Source organism: Lepisosteus oculatus, unplaced genomic scaffold (assembly GCF_040954835.1).
Source record: "Lepisosteus oculatus isolate fLepOcu1 unplaced genomic scaffold, fLepOcu1.hap2 HAP2_SCAFFOLD_76, whole genome shotgun sequence".
Taxonomy (NCBI): Eukaryota; Metazoa; Chordata; class Actinopteri; order Semionotiformes; family Lepisosteidae; genus Lepisosteus; species Lepisosteus oculatus.
Window position 1 is genome coordinate 103,437 of NW_027168320.1, and position 11,984 is coordinate 115,420.

Sequence of the window (11,984 nt, forward strand, 5' to 3'; positions counted from 1 at the left end):
GGTTAGAGGTCTATTATACGTATAACTTTAGAGGTCTATTATACGTATATGGTTAGAGGTCTATTATACGGATAACATTAGAGGTCTATTATACGTATATGGGTAGAGGTCTATTATACATCAAAGATAGATTTTATAGGTGTAGAAACAAGTAAAACAAGCCAATGATTAGGTTTAGAAATGTATTCTGAAAATACACATTCACACCTGAAACATATGTATTTCAAATTATACATTGTATACAATCAATCAACAATCAACATATGGGCAATAATCATAAAAACACAACTAGTCTTAAACTTCAGCTACAAATTCTGGTAACATGGCAATATACAGTATAGTAATGACAAACACAAAACTAATTACATTAACACACTAACTCAAAACCACATTTTGATTCAAATATACATTTTAAAATGTACAACTTCTATATTTCCAAGAAAAAAAAATATTACAATGGAAGTTAAGACGATTTTTGTCCACTGTTTGCAAACCCTGTCTAATTGTCCTAACAGTTAGAACCAAAAACCTATTATTTTCAGAGTCCAGATCTCCTGGCCCCCTGCCTTGCATATGCATTCTTCAAGTAACACATTGCGTGCTCCTTTATTTCTTTTTCTGTTGATGTAGGGTGGGACTTCAGCACCGCAGCTAGGAGAAAATTATATAATATTACTTCCCAAATAAATGATGATTAATATCTTCTTTAGTATAATCTAAAAAATGAACGGTTTACTAAGCTCAAAGCTGAAATAAATGTATAAAATTTGGCTTGCATCATAGCAGTTGAGCAATAAAGTCTGTCCTAATTAAAGAGTACCCAAAGTTTGAAAGTACAACATAGAATAAGAATAAGAGAAACGGCAAAACGATTTTGTGTCATCTTCCCCATTCACACTATTTTATGTGCCATTTTTTTGCTTATTCACATACTATTTTAATCAAAATAATATTAAGAAAGATCTGTATGTATTCAGATAGTATTATTATTGTTCATACTTACTCGTCAAAAGAGGATATCTGAGATATTTGCGGATATACTTCTACGTTTGAAAAACGTGTCCAAAATGGTGACCAACGAATACTAGCAATGCATTGTGGTATATAACCGGAAAATATGCTGGGTTCGTATAATCAACGTCGAATTGCAACCGTAAAATCGACGACATGAATAAACGCATATATAACGTCGAAAACACATCTAACACAGTGCCTGAGGCTTTTTACTGTATGTATCGTGTGTGCCGCAACTAGGAGTATACGGCACTCTGCACAGTGTACGAAGTAAATTATTTTCGCAGTAATTCATTTATTATATTTACTATATTTATTATACACGTGTAAATTAATTGCTGCGAAAATAATTTACTTCGTACACTGTGCAGAGTGCCGTATACTCCTAGTTGCGGCACACACGATACATACAGTAAAAAGCCTCAGGCACTGTGTTAGATGTGTTTTCGACGTTATATATGCGTTTGTTAATGTCGTCAATTTTACGGTTGCAATTCGACGTTGAGGCGACGTATATATACGTATAGCCGTACGTTCGCCGTAAATATACGTATATTCGACGAATCAATGCCCACTGGGAACAAGCTCGCTTCTTTCTACCATGATGTCACCATGACCAAATCTGTCTTTAAACACCTTGCTCAGTCTCTAACGAGACTGTCAAAAATTGCTTTCGCCGATTGTATTGCAAACCGGCGGAAGCGGGGTATTGGGAAAAGTTTTCAACTAGCAATAATCACGCCTCGGCTAACCCTCACAGGCTACGATACTGCCACTGCGCAAAGCTGACGGTTGCCAGGCAACCGCGGGGATCCTATGGAAATCGTTATCAATCGTCTCATGGCATGTCGTTGCTGTAACGCTTCATATTTGTCGTCTTCTTCTAGCTTGAGGTTTTGAAGAATTTCATGACAGACAAGGGCTCCGTTGGGAACAAAGAAACCCGTTGATTCTTTTCAGCAGCAGAAATACAACCCTTTAAATACAAGATGACAGAACAATGACGAAGGGCATGCCGGGAGGAACTCATGCACTACAGAGGAAAGGGGGCGGGCACGTACAGTTCACATTCAAGCCACAAGTACTCTTCTCGGATGTTGCACAAACAAATCCTAACGTCTTGAAAGCATTGCGGGATGTTTGTGTCCCACTTCCCGTGGCTGCAGGATGACTGACACGAACGGACAAACACAATCTGTGGCGTTTAGCGTGACATAGTCTTGCAGGCATCGTGCTGTCTCACTGCAATACTATACCGCTGGAGGAAACAGTCCATCTGGCCATGAAACTCATTTGAACGTCTAGCTACAGCAACTAACAATATCATGATTTATTCAGGATGTGTGGAATCAGCACGTCCCGGAGACAGCTTCCGAAATCGTGAGCATTCTCTGGTGGTAGGGGCGTTCAAGATGGCGCTCAGGTGGGAGGTAAAGTTTAGTGGTTGAGGATTTTTTTTGAGTTTTTCATGACCTAAATGTTAATTTTTGCTTTTTTTGACTACAGAAAAATAAGGACTTAACACTACTTGTTTAAACTTCAGTTATAATTGAAAGAAAAAAAAACGATTTTTTTTAGGTTTAAGAATTTCGATATGAGTAACACTGGGAAAAGAAAAGAGAGTGCTGGGTCTTCGAAGGAGAAGTCTAAGAAACCTCAATCGTATATGTATAGCACTACAAGAAAATTGATGGCAACTAAAGGGAAAAGTGAAGCAGCTGGAGGGGACGTGGAAAGAGTGCTGGAGATGCGCTCGTACGCGAGCGCTCGCAGCCCAAGTGAGACTCAGCTGCCAGAGGAAGAGCCGGAGTCCCTGCCCAGCACACCTGTGAAAACCCCGGCAGCCAAGAGAGGAAGGGGCGACCTGACGCTGGAGGAGCTCCAGACCAACATCTTCAACATGATGGCACAGAGCATGGGTGAGCTGAAGGAAGTGATTTGATCTAATACAGTCGCAATCGAAAGTCTTAAAAAGTCCATGGACTGTGTGTTTAAAGAGGTTGAAGACTTAAAGTAGGCTGGGCAAACGATTTTTAAATTTTAAAAAAAATAAATAAATAATGAGATATAATGATGTTTTCCTGCTTAACTTAGACATTGCACGACTTTAAAACATATAAAAACAGGTTTTGAGAGTTAAAAACCACTTTTTATGCGCGAAAAATGGGTGATTTTTCTTCCTCGTGATCAGCTCAGAATCTTTGTGTACGCTGTAAGGTTTTTACTTCTTAATTAAACGTTTAAAATACACGAATTTCATAAAGACAACACACGTTTCGAAGAGAAAAAATCCCATTCTTTTCTCTTCCTGGTGTGTGAAACTGATCAGCAGGTCTTTTTTTCCCAATCAGAGGCTCTGAAAATAGCGTACCGCCCACTGCCCTCCGTCAGAGAGGGGCGCGGCACCGAGAGAGGGAGGAGGCGCGGAGCGCAGCAGTACAGAACGAACGTTCTACTGCCTGGAGCGCTTACGGCAGCGATCGCGTCTGCATTTATAACTTAGTTTTTAAAATTAATCAAGCAATATGAACCATCTCTTTTTACTTTTAAGTCACTTAATTATCATTAAACACAGCTTTCTCACCACCTAGACTACTTTTTGATACCATCCTTAGACAAAGCAGAAACGTCTTGTTCTGTCTAATGACATTACAAGTGGAAAGATTACAGATTTTAATCGTCTTTAATTTTGTTACGTTATACATTTTAGAAACGTTTCATCCATACAAACACCACAAAACTATTCTCGATTGTATTTCTGAATGGTATGTTACACTTAGTTCACTGTTTTAAATACATCTAATTAAGAAAGTTAGGTGTTAGCATAAACTATTAGCAATCAATATTAAATTTAGCACTGTAATAATTTGTTGCACTTTCCCCCGCATCTTGTAAAAATATATTTTCATTGTTCAAATATACATTAAATCTGACTATCATATAATAAGTTAAATACAAAACTAAAGAAAAAATAGGGTTAAATATAATTCAAAATATTTTGCTAACAATGTTAACTATTTATAAATAATAAATTGTATTAACTAAAGAGTAGGATGGCACAGTTGTTAGTATGCTTTTTGTTTTGTTTCTTTTTCATAAATACAACAGTAGTACCTGATGTCTCAGTGGCTTTCAAAATTAAATTTTGCATGCAAACCTGTGAACTAGAAAGATAACTAAGATATCCATCCATTTATAATGGTGGCAAAGTGGTTAGCATTGCTATCTTGGAGCACTGGGGTCCCAGGTCCCATCCTGTGTGTGTGGGGTTTGCATGTTCTCTCTGGGTTACATGGTTTTTCTCCATATGTGTGATATGACTCCCTCTTGCACTCCAAAACATACTGGTAAGTTAATTGGTTTATGGGAAAACTGGCCCTGGTGTGTGTGTGTTTGTGTCTGTCTGTCCTGTGATGGACTGGCGCTATGTCCAGGGTGTATTCTGCCTTGTGTCTGTTGCTTACTGGGATAGGCTCCAAATCCTCTGTACTGGATAAAGAGATTAGAAATGGATGGAAGTAAAGGCACTGTGTGGATTGAACTATACACAGTGTTAGAAACCCACTATGAAATGGCAGCATCTCACTGAGAATAAAATATTTTATAGTGCTGGCTTAAGTAAACAGCCTTTCCAACTCTCTTGCACATCAGTATCCATACCTAGTTATTTAAACAAATTGCCTCTAATTATAAACATCTTAATATGCTGGCTCTGTGGATCCGCATCAGCGATGTTTGCCCATTCCTTCAATTCATGTCCATCCAACACACAGTTCAATGCTAGCAACTACACAAAATCTAAAATACAATCCTCATTTCAGTATCTATGTAAACATACAGTCTGTTAACTTCATCATCTTCATCAAAAGTATGCCTAACCCCATTAGGAAGTGTTCTTGTTATCAGTGTATTCCTCAGCTATCCCAAAATTATCTTCTTACCAACATCTCTAGTTTTTTATCCTGCAATAACTCAGCCAACACTTAAATCTCGAAAAGCTGCTTGTGTTCATTTCTTTAAATCACAAATATCATGTGTAAATACTGTCCATATAATAATCTGCATTGTGGAATAATAGTTTATTTTAAAGGGAACTAGAGAAACTAAGAACTAGAGAAATCAAGAAAGGCTTTTTTTTCTAGAATTAATAAATGCACATCCTGTTCACTGGGGAAATTAAATCCACACTGAGCAATCTTCAATATGTTCAGAATATGACAGCGAGAATCCTATCAGGGATGCATTACACCTGTTTTCAAGTCCTTGCATTGGTTACCTATCAGGTTTTGAGTCAACTTCAAAATCCTCATCCTCATTCAGTACCTACAGTATATGGCTTATTATCTGTCTACTCCCCACCTTTGTCCGTCTGACTCTGGTCTTCTAGCTGTCCTCAAGAACATCTACATTCTGTGGGTGACAGGGTCTTCTCTAGCTGCACCCCAGAGCTCTCAATTTGTATTCCCAGTGATATCAGTCACGTACCCTGAGTGCATTTAAATCTAACCTCAGAACCTTTCTTTTCAGAAGACTTAGTGTCTGTATCTGCTTCATTTTCTAATTTTGGTAGCACCTCTAACTGCTTGTCTTTCTTATATGTATTTACTTTGTAATCTGTGGTCCTTTTATCTGTTTTTATATCTACTGTATTGCTTTGAGATGCCACTTTTAAAGGTGATATATAAAATAAAGTTTTTTATTATTGTTATAGAGAAACATGATCAGTTTTCCCTGGTCCAGATACTGTAAAAAGATCTAAAGCATACTAGTTTGTCACTCTTCTCATTCCCTTTGCTAAATAACTTTTCATATTAATCTGATCAATCTAACTGCCTGTTTTCTGTGCTTTCTCTATCCTGCTAGATTTGCAATTATTCTGAACATTTTCTTCTTGAAATAACTCATTTCTAAATACCTTTTTTCACTGTTAACATCTTGCAGCAAAGCTGCAACAAAATATACACTTAGCACAGTTCATCCTGCTACCAACATTGAATAACAAAATCTTAAGATTTCTATATTTATGTCTTTATTTAGTGGTTTCATTAGTGACAAAGGCTAAACTTTCTTGGAAAAATGTCTTTTATGTGTTGCAGAAAAAACTGACTTGCTTTAACAAAGTATGTTTACAAATCCTTTCACCTGGCAATCTACCTGAATGCCCAACTATCTGAGAAGCCCTCCATGAAACCATGGTTGCTATTAATTCATTTAGGGCTTATTGACAGAATTGCTGTTTTTTATGCATGCTAATTTTCTGATTCCTCACTCTGTTTCATGTTTATAGATAAGACTTTATTGATCGTGAAGGGAAATTGATGTACATGATGAACATGTTTGCATGTTCTTTTGTAACATACACCTTTTTGTGATTTTTTTTGTATATCTAAGCAAGTGTTCCTGCATCCCTCTTCTGCACTTTAGTCATGGCTTTTTTTCTGTTTGCTTATTTCAAAGCAACACCTGCTCCATTTCTAAAACTTTTTACTCATGTGCATTTTTGTATTTTTTACACCTCTAGCACTTTAACATCCTGAATTTTCATTTGCCTTAATTTGTAGAATGAACTTGAGTTTTAGCCTAAAGAAGTTTTCATTATCTTTTGTTTCTTGTCCTACAACTGTTATTATTGATCACCGAATTATTGTTCTTGACATGACTTCATTCAGCCTTTCCTGAACGTCTATGACAGGCAGAGAGAGTGCTGTTTCTGGTGCGATCTTTTGGAGCTGACATTTCACTGTTTTAAACGAACAAGAAATTAGATTGCTCATAGATCACTTATCCTATATAAACACAGCGTAATTGCCCTCCGAAAATCCTCTTTTTCTTGTTCGTTTTAGAGACCTTGATCGAAACTGATTTTAGATGTCAGAAAGGATTTCTTTTCTCTGTATTTCCTACATTGCTTTGTCGAGATTTTAACTTTATATTTAGGCTCAGATTTCAACTATAAATCGTACACTAATTAATAGCAGTAAATACTGATGTTTTGCTCCCTCTTACCACAAAAATATATATGTTTTGTAGCTGGGATGAACTTTATTTCGTACGCGTAGCTACTGCGATTTGGACACGAAGCGGTTAAAGATGGCGGCAAATCAGGCACCCAGAGAGGGGGGGGGGGGGGCGTCGTCTCGCCTCCATAACTAAAATGCCAAATAGGAGTGGCTTAAGCGACATACACAGTCGTGTAACTGACAGTTTGAGGTAGCCTATCGTGTAAATTTCGCTTTGTTGCTGAGGTTAAGCTTTCGAAACTCTGCCCCAAAGTCATGTGACTGATTTTTCGCCCTGTTTCGTTGGTTAAACGCAATGATCACAAGCACCACCATGGTAACTGGGATGTGTAGTTTTTAATTCCGTTTGAATTATAACTGTACGTACTGTCTTCGTATTTGGCCAGGGCTTTAAAGAGAGGGCGCGCCAAAAATTTTCGGTGCCGTCGTCTCCGCTTTAAAGGTACCCCCGTCGCGGAAGAATTCGATCTCGGGACGTTTGCCCAGCGTACTTAAAGAGTGAAGTAAAAGTTCTTAAACAAGTAAATACCAAACAAGAAAAGCATATTAAAGAACTTGAATTGAAAGTGAACGATGTAGATAGATACCGTCGATGATGGAATTTAAAATTATTTGGAGTTAAAGAGGAACGTGATAAGGACCTTGTTGCAACAGTGAAGGGTATCTGTAAAAGGACCCTGCCGGACCAGGAGGACGTAATATCGGCCATTGACTTTGTTCACAGGCTCGGGAGAGCGAACATGTCTGGGCAAGTGCGCCCCAGATCGATTATAATACAGTTCACCAAGAGGACGGCGAGGGACATGCTGTGGCGAGCGGCGAGGGGGAATGAGTATTTGAATGGGAACAAACTGAGGTTTGCAGAGGACCTGTCTGCCGCGGACAGGAGTACCAGGAACCAGCTGTGGCCCCAGGTTGAAGCTGCCAGAAGAGAGGGGAGGAGAGCCTACTTTGTGGGAGCGAGGGCCTTTGTGGACGGGAAGGAGATTTGCTCCCAGTGACTGCTCAGTTAATGATTATGTTTGGTTATATTTGTTATACCAGTATATACTAGTGTTTCTTTAGTGTTAGTTTGGAATGGTGTAGTTAAGTGTTAAGGACTGTTATAGTTCTGGTTCTTTGAAAAACTCAATAGTTTAGACAGTCTTAGAGTTAGTTATTTGCTTTTGTGTATGTCTTTTTCATGAATGCCAGAGGTACTCGAAATGTTGTTAAAAGAAAAACTGTGTGCTGAGTTTTATTTTTTACAGGAAACGCATGCATGTTGAAACTAAAGTTTATAAATAATTGAGAAATATTAAAGCAAGGAAAATATGATACGTGTAAAATATACAATTTGATCACATAATTACTTAATTACCTCTGGTAGTTAAATGCTTTTTTCTGCTGCGTTTTTTTTCTCTTGTACATGACTCTGATCCTCTTGTTGTATTTGTATTTGTAAATTCTGTTTAATAAAAAAAAAATTAAAAAAAGCATTCTCTGGTGGTGTCCTGCAGGCTTCCTGTGGGTGTGCGTTGGTGGTATAGTGGTGAGCATAGCTGCCTTCCAAGCAGTTGACCCGGGTTCGATTCCCGGCCAACGCAGTGGCGAATGTTTTCAAATGCTGTCATGAGCCTTGGATTGTGACTAGCAAAGTGAAGCCTTTTGAAAGAGCTAAAGCACTGAAAAACGGAATTGAAGGAGAATCTTACAGGGGATTCTGAGCGGTGTCTGCAAACACGCAGTCCGATACAGGTGCTGAAAGCTTGAGCTACTCTCAATGTCATGCTGCTTTTCCCCGGAGTAAATCTGTTACATTGAAAGAATGCTTCTCGCAGGTTCAAAAAGGGACCCTTGTTAATTGGAGAAATCAATGATTTTGAATGAATTCTGTATGCGTTAAAAGACAGCTATACACAGAAAACATGCAGGACACAGCTCATGATGTTTCCCGAGCTGAAACACAGTGCGTTTTTTCAAGCTATCTGACAAAGCCCGCCCACTGAAAACTGCGGCAGATCGTGTAAAGACGTTCAACTTTGTAACTACTGCACGCACAGGAAGCAGAATAAATTCCTCTTTTCAAACTGTCAAAGGTTTGCTTTACGAACGCCGCAGGACATCGCACAATCTCTTTTGAACAGGGACAAACGATTTCTTATGGGGCGCAGTAAGTACTGTTACTGTCACTGCTCGATACCGACGTTGGCCTACTATACCATGTTCAGCCACTGCTAGAAAATGTACAGCTCTAGCACCGGAGCAAACAACAGGAGGGCCGACGTCGAACAGGCATACGTGTCAGTCATGGAGACCGATGAGAATGGGATTCGAACCCATGCCTGCAGAGCACAATGGATTAGCAGTCCATCACCTTAACCACTCAGCCACCTTGTCGACAAAACTGGGCTGTCCGGACATGGGTTGGCGCGCTCCAGATGATCTTTTTCTTTTTTTCCCCACGTACTCGAGGGTCATTTTCCTGTTCCACATGTGATTTCAACATTTTCCTTGGGAGATGTCAAGCCAGCAAGCCACTGCTGTGGTTCACTGGCCAGTGTGGAGTTCAGTGGCCCTGTTGTACACAGAAAGCACATTGAGCTCCTTGGACATCAAAAGTTCCAGATAAAAGCCATTTGTCATCCTTTCTCTTGGTGTTGATGTTGCTATTGTATGTAAAGGTGGCAACTTGCTCAGCGAGCAGGCGGAGCACACACCGAATGCAGATGTGTCTGAGTGGTGTGTCCAAGTGGCTGCAAAAGGACAGTGCTCCCGGGGCACCGTGGCTTAGTTGGTTAAAGCACCTGCCTAGTAAACAGGAGATCCTGGATTCAAATCCCAGCAGTGCCTTCTTTGTTCTGTCTTCTCAAACAGAACTGGTCCTTCCAGACAACCACCTACGGCTAGACTTGCAAATATTCATTTCCTGTCTTTAACGCGACTTGTTTTTCTTAAAATGGATGCAACTTGCAAAACATGAAATACAAACCTTGCTAATCAGCGCTAGCGGCTGGCAAAAAAAAAAGAAGTCAGCAATGTTTTTTTTCTTTAACCTTAACCCTGCTAATGGAGAAGAGTTAAATGACCGAGTCTATGCAGCTTAAACGGTGCGCAAGTCGGGTTCTTAGCTGAAAGGGTGGTAAATCACGCTCACCCCAGTCCTTAATCTTTTAAAGAGGATACAAAATTGAACCTAGTCGCCACATCACATACATCCTGTTCAATGATAAAAAGGTAACATCTATCCTCGCTCCAGAGTAAATCTCATGTTGAGGGCATCTTTTTTTTTCACTTTACCGTGAGTCGGGCTCGGCTGCACAGAGGAGAGAGCAGAGCAATGAGGTCACGGGGACAGGGGAGTCACACGCTGGCGGTTTGAATACGCGGAAGATCACTGAGGGATCCACAGTATGTGGACCCTCCGTGCGCCATCAGTCCGCACTCCGGACTCTGAATCCTGCCATCCGAGTTACGATCTCGGCGGAACCTGAGGCGCAGTTCCTTCTTAAAACGTAATCTGGTGAGCATTTCTAGAATCGCACTTGTATAGATACAACTATACAAGTACGATTAGTACGAAATCAGTAGGCAACTGCCCTCTTGATTTTGGATTTAATTTCTTTATTACAGGGGCGCTTTTATGAAGACAGAGTCATGTTCAGGTACTTTGCTTGATGGAGGAAGCTCATTTCGGACTCTGTGATCTGCTCACCTGGAAAGGTCTGCTGTACTACTACAAGAGAGAAGTAGAGTCTGGAAGAAGGGACAATTTTATGATGCTTTGGAAGATAATGTTTTTTTTTTCTTATACTGAAAATGAAAAGTAGTTGTTTCTATATGGACTCAGTCTTTGGAATTTGTATATTTATATATTTCAGTGAACCCTCAGCCATTCCTTCTGTATTGTAATTCAATTTCTCTTTTAAAATTCCTTCCCCACTTCTAGGACCTGCAGTTGCTGAACTCCACAATGGCTTCTATTGGAAAGTCTGTGACTGAGACCAAGTAAGTGTTCAATTTTTTATGAAACCATTATTTATTTTGGAGCAATGAGCAATTCTTATATAAATGCAATAAAATCATTATGCTCAAACTATGAGAGAGAATTTTAAGGATAATTTAATAAATCAGTCTTAGCTTGTTTCTATACACAGATGGTATTATTTATTTTCAAAGGAAACCCGCGAGGATTCCCCTGGTGTGCAAGATGTGCCTGAATACTTTTGATCAGCTTCCTGCTCATTTGAAGAGGGCGTTTATGAAGCACGCCACGGCAGAAGAGATCAGGATGGCCTCTCAACAGGCGAGGGAGGACATGATGAATCACCTGAAGAACGGGGTCATCGTGGATTACCACAGAATAGAGATCAAAGGACACTTTGTGGGCTTAAAATACAAAGAAAATCATGTTCTATGGTACAAGATAAATACAAAACTTAAGCTTTTATTTTAATTAGATTTGTTTATAAAGCATAAGCAATAATTTATTACATTAATATATGTGAAAATAACATTTTAGCATCATATTATTACATACAGGTCTCTAGCTTCAACACAGTGATATATATATATATATGCTCAGTGATTTATTGGTACATGCCCAGGTCAATAATCAGAATGAGGATTTATTTCCAGACGGGCTACAGGTAGTGTTGTGAAATACTTCAACACACTGGATCGCAGATTTAGACCCCCTGCACTCTTACTCCTTAAAAACCAAAGAAATGAAGATATGTAGCAATCACATTGTAACAGGGGTGACAGTGACTTAATGCTTATACTAGTGGACTTCTGGTACCTTTAGGGTAAGGTGTTCCCTGAAGGGCTCTCAAACCCTGCATTTCAGATGCCTAGCTGTATCGCTGATGTGTTGCACCTCAGAATCACTTTTTAACCTTACCTCTGGTATCTTTAATCCCTATTGCTCAACGCATGGTGAAAGTATTGCATAATTGTGTCTGAAAATGA

The 11,984-nt window shown here is 39.3% G+C and overlaps 2 non-coding genes across 2 annotated transcripts; one reads left to right on the forward strand and one right to left on the reverse strand.

The window, feature by feature from the left end:
- Window positions 1–1,659: 1,659 nt before the first annotated feature.
- LOC138234933 (U4 spliceosomal RNA) lies at window positions 1,660–1,801 on the reverse strand. The gene has a single exon (XR_011188004.1). It is a non-coding gene; the product is annotated as a U4 spliceosomal RNA (small nuclear RNA).
- Window positions 1,802–8,548: 6,747 nt separating this feature from the next.
- On the forward strand, window positions 8,549–8,620 carry trnag-ucc (transfer RNA glycine (anticodon UCC)). Its single transcript has one exon. It is a non-coding gene; the product is annotated as a tRNA-Gly (tRNA).
- Window positions 8,621–11,984: the final 3,364 nt, after the last annotated feature.